The following is a 7,846-nucleotide window of genomic DNA, read 5'->3' as shown; positions in this document are numbered from 1 at the left end:
AAAAACCCTTTCTTAAAAAAAAAAAAAAAAAAAAAAAAAAAAAAATGCGAGGGGCAGTGGCTCACGCCTGTAATCCCAGCACTTTGGGAGGCCGAGGTGGGCGGATCACGAGGTCAGGAGATTGAGACCATCCCGGCTAACACAGTGAAACCCTGTCTCTACTAAAAATACAAAAAATTAGCCGGGCATGGTGGCGGGCGTCTGTAGTCCCAGCTACTCGGGAGGCTGAGGCAGGAGAATGGCGGGAACCCGGGAGGTGAAGCTTGCAGTGAGTCGAGATCGTGCCACTACACTCCAGCCTGGGCAACAGAGCGAGACTCTGTCTCAAAAAAAAAAAAAAATTAGTGGCGCATGCCTATAATCCCAGCAACTCGGGAGGCTGAAGCAGAATCGCTTGAACCCAGGAGGCTGAGGTCAAGGTGAGCCAGGATCACGCCATTGCACTTCAGCCTGGGTAACAAGAGCAAAACTCTGTCTCAAAAAAAAAAAAAAACTTTCCAAAACCACGCCAGGTGTGGTAGCTCACACCTGTAATCCCAGCACTTTGGGAAGGTGAGCGAGGCAGATCACTTGAGGTCAGAAGTTCGAGACCAGCCTGGCCAACATGATGAAACCCCATCTCTACTAAAAATTTGAAAATTAGCCAGGCATAGTGGCACGTGCTTGTAATCCCAGCTGCTTGGGAGGCTGAGGCATGAGAATCACTTGAACCTGGGAGGTGGAGGTTGCAGTGAGTTGAGATCACACCACTGCACTCCAGCCTGGGCGACAGAGTGAGATTCTATGTCAAAAAAGAAAGAAAGAAAGAAAGAATGAATGAATGCCCCAAATCAGTGGCCTACAAAACCACTTGCTAAGCACACAGTAACGTTCAAGAACAACTTATGATGGGGTTACTGCCTGACAAGCTTGTCATAAGTTGAAAATATCATAAGTCAAAAATGCATTTAATACACCTTACCTACCAAACATGATAGCTCACCCTGGCCTACCTTAAATGTGCTCAGAGCACTTACCCACGCCTACAGTTGGGCAAAAACATCTAACACAAAGCTACTTTACAATAAAGTTGAATATCTCACGTAAATTTTTTTCTTTTTTTTGAGACAGGGTCTTACTCTGTCACCCAGGCTGGAGTGCTGTGGTGTGATCATGGCTCCTTGCGGTGTCTACCTCCCAGGCTCCAACAGTCCTCCCAGCTCAGCCTCCCAAGCAGCTGGGACTACAGGCATGTGCCACCACACCTGGCTAATGTTTGTATTTTTCACAGACATAGGGTCTCACTATGTTGCCCAGGCTGATCTCAAACTCTTAGCCTCAAGTAATCCTCCTGCCTCGGCCTCCAAAAGTGCTGGGATTACAGGTGTGAGTCGCTGCCCCGTGGCTGGGGCCTTGATTTAAAACAAGAGCGCCCAGATTCCAAATGCCGGCTAGGAAATAGCCCCCTGGCATTATCTCCTTCAGCTGGGAGCATCCATTTCACAGACAAGGAATGTTTTTTTGTTTTTTTTTTTGAGACGGAGTCTCGCTCTGTCGCCCAGGATGGAGTGCAGTGGCCAGATCTCAGCTCACTGCAAGCTCCGCCTCCCGGGTTTACGCCATTCTCCTGGCTCAGCCTCCCGAGTAGCCAGGACTACAGGTGCCCGCCACCTCGCCCGGCTAGGTTTTTGTATTTTTTAGTAGAGACGGGGTTTCACTGGGTTAGCCAGGATGGTCTCGATCTCCTAACCTCGTGATCCGGCCGTCTCGACCTCCCAAAGTGCTGGGATTACAGGCTTGAGCCACCGCGCCCGGCCAAGGAATGTTATCCTTGGCTCGTGAGGGATCGCAAGAGCAGCTGCCCCCAGGGAGGAATGCCACAGACCAAGTGTATCACTCCCACCATCTTCCCAACCCCTCTCTACTAATCCTGAGTAGCTGCCAAGAATCTCACCACTTCACAGATGAGGAAACTGAGGCTCAAGGAAGTAACAGTAGTATTTTTTTGTTGTTTTGTTTTGTTTTGTTTTTTGAGACAGAGTCTTGCTCTTTCGCCTAGGCTGGAGTGCAGTGGCGCGATCTCGGCTCACTGCAATCTCCACCTTCCGGGTTCAAGCGATTCCCCTGCCTCAGCCTCCTGAGTAGTTGGGACTACAGGCACGTGCCATCACGCCCAGCTAATGTTTTGTATTTTTAGTAGAGACGGGGTTTCACATGTTGGCCAGGCTGGTCTCGAACTCCTGATCTCAAGTGATCAGCCAGCCTCAGCCTCCCAAAGTGCTGGGATTACAAGTGTGAGGCACTGTGCCTGGCCTGTAACAGTTTTCCACGGAGGGGAGATTTTCTCCCCATACCCAGGGACATGTGGCAACATCCAGAGACATTTTTGGTTGTCATGACTGTGGGTAGGGAGATGGCTTCTATCAGGGTGAGGCCAGGGATGCTGCTCAACGCCCTGCAGTGCGCAGGACAGCCCCTACTGCAAAGAATGACCCAGCCCTCAATGTCAGTAGTGCTAAGGCTGAGAAGCCTACTGCTAAGGGTCATAGATTTGGCCAGGTGTGGTGGTTCACATCTGTAATCCCAGCGCTTTGAGAGGCTGAGGGAGGAGCAGTGTTTGAGGTCAGGAATTGGAGATCAGTCTGGGCAACATAGCAAGACCTACAAAAATCTCTACAAAAAATTTAAAAAGTATTGGCCAGGTGTGGTGGCTCTGCCTGTGATCCTAGCACTTTAGGAGGCCGAGGCTGGAGAATTGTTTGAGCTCAGGAGTTCCAGACCAGCCTGGGAAACAGCGGTGAGACCCCATCTCTACGAAAAATATAAGAATTAGCCAGGTGTGATGGCGTGTGCCTCTAGTCTCAACTACTTGGGAGCCTGAGGTGGGAAGCTCGTTTGAGCCCAGGAGGCAGAGGTTCCAGTGAGCCGAGATCACGCCATTGCACTCCAGCCTGGCCAACAGAGCCAGGCTTTGTCTCAAAAAAGAAAAAAAGAGGCCTGGCGCAGTGGCTCACGCCTGTAATCCCAGCACTTTGGGAGGCCGAGGCAGGAGGATCACGAGGTCAGGGTATCAAGGCCCTCCTGGCTAACACTATGAAACCCTGTCTCTACTAAAAATAAAAAAAAATTAGCCAGGCATGGTGGCAGGCGCCTGTAGTCCCAGCTACTTGGGAGGCTGAGGCAGGAGAATGGCGTGAACCTGGAAGGTGGAGCTTGCTACACCAGCCTGGGTGACAGAGCGAGACCCTGTCACAAAAAAAAGAAAAGAAAAACAAAAACAAAAAAGAAAAAAGAAAAAAATGCTGGGTGCAATGGCTCACACCTATAATCCTAGCACTTTGGGAGGCCTAGGTGGGCAGGTTACTTTGAACTCAAGAGTTCAAGACAAGCCTGGGCAACATGGTGAAACCCTGCCTCTACTAAAAATACAAAAATTAGCCAGGCGTGGTGGTGCGCACCTGTAGTCCCAGCTACTCAGGAGGCTGGGGTGGGAGAACCGTTTGAGTCTAGGAGGCAGAGATCATGCCGCTGCACTCCAGCCTGGGTGACAGAGTGAGACCCCAGTCTCAATTAAAAAAAAAAAAAAAATCAACCAGGTATGGTGGTACATGCTTGTAGTCCTATAGATCAGGTGTTTGAGGCTGCAGGGCACAAGAATCTCGCCATTGCATTCCAGCCTAGGTAACAGAGCGGAACCCTGTCTCTACAAAAGTAAAAGGAAATTAGCCAGGCATGTTGGTCTGTGCCTTTTGTCCCAGTTACTCGGGAGGCCGAGGCAGGAAGATCACTTGAGTCTCAGAAATCGGAAATCAAGGCTGCAGTGACATAGGATCGCACCGCTGCACTCCAGCCTGGGTGACAGAGCAAGACTGTCTCCCCCAGAATAAATAAATATAAATAAGTAAATCAATCAGTAAGGACACAGATTCACACCCTGAGCTGCTGACCAGGACGCTTACCAGTAATGACTTCACAGCAGCCCCGCCTGCCAAGTGCTGGCCAGGTCTCGGTCTCTCTCTCTCCCATGAACACCCTCTTAGTCCCATTTTTCCTAGGTCAGAACCGAGGCTCAGAGAGGCGAAGGCACTGGGCCCAGGACACACAGCAAGGAAGTGTCAGCGTCGGAATTTAAGCCCAGGCTCACCAAATACCACCCTCATTCAGTGAGGCCCAACCCCATCCCCAGCAGGCAGAGGGAGGACACAGCCAAGAGCGGGGTCAGCTCAACTGGGGAAGTCCAGGCAGAGAGGAGAGGTGGCCTCCCTCGGCCCCACCTCCAGCAGCTGAGGTCTGTAATGCAGAGAGGGAGGGAGGCTGGGCTCCTGGGTTCTCCTCCCCTGAGTGACTCACTTCTTCCCAGGGCATACAGGTCACCTGAGGGCCACCAAGGCAAACCCAGGACTCAGGGGCCTGGCCTGGCCTATGGAGAACCCCTGCTGCTCTGCTGCCCACCATGGAGCGGAGACCTCAGACCCAGAGGACCTGCCTCCCAGAATCCCCATCTTGCCAGAGCAGCCAGGGACCTAGACCCCCACATCCGGAGATTTCAATGCCTTGGGCGTTTCCGGAATCTGGACAGGACATCCGTTTGCAGGACACAGAACAGACAGGCACACGTTGGGACAGACAGAGGGACAGGGCGGCAGGCCCAAGCAACCATGAGAGAGGGATGACCAGGAGGAGGGAAGAGACTAAGGAGGAGATGGGAAGGGGGGACCAGGGCGTGGGTCCAGCCTCACTGCAGGAATCACAGCCTGTCTGGGTCATGTGTGGGACGCGCCAAGCGCATGCATGCGCCCGGGGATTCCTACACAGCCCTCCCTGGGCCGGGGGTAGAGGCAGGGACCCCGGCCCATCCCGGCCCTGAGGTCTGACCTTGTGTGATCGGCAACACCAGATACGCCCAGCTCCTCGGCAAGGCCGGCAGGCCATCAGCAGGACTGGGGAGGTGGGAGGGACCGGGGGTTATGGGGGAGACACAGAGGGGCAGGGGGCAGGTGCAGAAGGAGATGAGAACCCAGTTACACAACAGCCACAGGACGATGAACTGGATGGTGAGGTGCAAATGGGGGCACCGAGGCACAGACATTTCTCAGATTTGGGTCACTTGAACCAAAGAAGGTTGGCAGTCACGCTGGCCCTGCTTGTCACAGACGGGGAAGATGAGTCCAGGTCAGTGATACCCACCAGGTGGCACGGGGGAATCTGGCTGGGCAGAAGGCTGGTGCCAGTCACGTGTGTGTGTTAGGAGGGTGGGGGTGACCCAGCCCTGCCCAGCCACCATGCAAAAAAGTAGGATTCTATATATGGGAGCATCCCTGGCCTGTTGACTGAGGCACTCCCCAACCGGGAGAAGGTTCCACCTGACAGTCCAAGAGTGGGAGCGGGGGTCCCCAGTCCCCCGACCTAATGCAGTGACTCGGGTACTTCCGCCAACAGGTGCCAATCTGGGTGGCGTCTGGAACACTATAAAGCTGTCTAGAGGCGGGGGTGGCTGAAGCTTTGTTATGCGGGGGAAGGGCACGGGCCGGGCCCGGCGGCCTCCTCCCCTCCCACGGCACTGCGCCAGGCACCTGCCCCAGGTGGAGCGGCACCTGCCGGGCACCCAACCCTGGGGAGGGGGATGAGTTTGGGGGCGGACGAGAGGCACCGGGACTCCCAGCCAGCCACAGACACCCGAAGTAGAGCCTCCGCCGCGCCCCTTCTAGTTCTCTGGGAGAGGCCGAGTTTGGGGATGCAGCGGGGGTTGCCTCCGAGATTGCCCCCAAACCAGCCCCGTCCACATCGCCACCTGCCGAGAAGAGGGCCTCGCTGGCTCCACAGTCCCGGCCCAGGGAGGGGGCGCCGGGGAGGTCCCCGCCCTAGCCATCGCCACCCGAGTCCCGTTCGGGGGGCTGGGGTGCTCCCCCGGGAGCGCGAGGGCGGGGTCCCCTGGAGCCGTCCGGTCGCCCCGGGACTCCAGACGCAGGTGCGCCTACCTGCAAGGCGTCGCTGGCCATGTCCTCCTGCCGCCCGCCAGGGGTCCCCGCGCGGAGGGAGGGGCGGCCAGAGGAGCGCGCGTGCGCCCCGGGCGTGGCGGGGAGGGGGCGGGCGCGGCGCGACCCTCCCCGGCGCGCGGCCCGCTCCGGCCTGCTAGGCTCCCGCCTCGCCTGCCCAGGCCGCCGCGTCCCCGCGCCGCGCCCTCCAGCCCCAGCGGCCGCCGGGCCCGGTCACGTGACCCCGGAGGTCGGCGCCCGGGGAGGGGGCGGGGCCGAGGGGGAGGGGCTCCCAGAGGCCCCCGGGGCTGCGGGGTCCCGCCCGCCCGCCCCCTCAGTCTCCCGAGCTCGGAGCACCCCGATCGGCTCCCCACCTTTCCTCTTTCCGGGTCCTGCGACGACCGCATGCTGCCGAGAGGTCCCCCATTGGAGCGCGCGGGAACCCGAGGAGAACGATTCCCCGCGTTCAAGCCGAGAGCGGCGGAGGCCTTTGGGCCTCCCAGGACCCCTGAAAAAAAAACACAATAACCCCCCACCCCACCCCACCCCTGTGCATTTGCAAGCTCGGGACGCCTGCATCTGTGGTCCCCTATTCAAGGGCATGGAAGTTTCCCCGTTACCTGGAGACAAGCTCTGGGCAGATCTGCATTCAAATGCCAGCGCTTTACGCCTTGGGGAAGCCAAATCCTTCCAGGCACCTCATCTGTGAAATGGGAATGATGCGCTCACCTAGTAGGTGTTGGTAAAATTCAATGAGACAGTGCAGGCCAAGAGCTGAGAACACTCTAGACGCTCCATAAGTGTTAGCTGCTGTCACTTTTAATGTTATCGTAATTGTTTGTTGTTTTGCTGTTTTTGGACGGAGTTTCGCTCTATTGCCCATCCTGGAGTGCAGTGGTGCGATCTCGGCTCACTGCAACCTCTGCCTCCCGGGTTCAAGCGATTCTTCTGCCTCAGCCTCCTGAGTAGCTAGGATTACAGGTGCCCGCCATCATGCCCGGCTAATTTTTGTATTTTTAGTAGAGATGAGGTTTCATCATGTTGGCCAGGCTGGTCTCAAACTCCTGATCAGGTGATCCGCCCGCCTCGGTCTCCTAAAGTGCTAGGATTACACAGGCCTGAGCCACAGCGCCCCACCTCTATTATCGTTATTGTTATTAAAAGAGGTTTGAATCCCAACTCGCTGTTCATCCTGGGAACCCCTGTGGCCTCTGAGTCTCAGTTTTCCACACAATAAAATGGGCACCGCCTTCTTTTTCGGGGCTGCTGCATGCAGATGGCGCTCCATAAATGCAGACTCGTGCCCAAGCGGAGAGTGGAGGCCTCTGAGGAATTTCTAGGGGATCTCCGGGGTCTGCAGAGCGTGCAGCTTTGTTTATGGCTGCCGTCGGACCCTCACTCCTTCGGAAACCAGGCGAGGGAGCCAAACCTTGGTCTCCGGGGCTCCGGCGGGGAGCGCTCCCTGGCGGCGGTGTCTCCACATTGGCGCCCTTTGGGACCCGAGGAAGCGCCGTGGGCTGTGGGTACCTTAGCTACGCGTGGCTCTGCGTGGTTTCAGTCGTCCCGGAAACCAGGGCGCGATGTTTTCTCTCTTATTTTTTCCTCCGAGCAACTCTTTGGGGGATATTAACAACAGAAAGAGAGGAGGAGGAGAATATTCTGATCTAGAATCCATCCAGCCAGGCATGGTAGCGCATGCCTGTAGTCCCAGCTACCAGGAGGCTGAGGCAGGAGGATCGCTTGAGCTCAAGAGGCCGAGAATGCATCACTGTGGGGAGCAATCATGATGCCCCTGCACTCCAGCCTGGGTGACAGAGCGAGACCTTGTCTAAAAAAAAGAAAGAAAAAAAAATGTCTGGGTGCAGTGGCTCACCCCTGTAATCCCAGCCCTT

The sequence above is a fragment of the Theropithecus gelada genome, chromosome 19, assembly GCF_003255815.1.
Source record: "Theropithecus gelada isolate Dixy chromosome 19, Tgel_1.0, whole genome shotgun sequence".
Lineage (NCBI taxonomy): Eukaryota > Metazoa > Chordata > Mammalia > Primates > Cercopithecidae > Theropithecus > Theropithecus gelada.
This window is presented reverse-complemented; position numbering follows the sequence as displayed.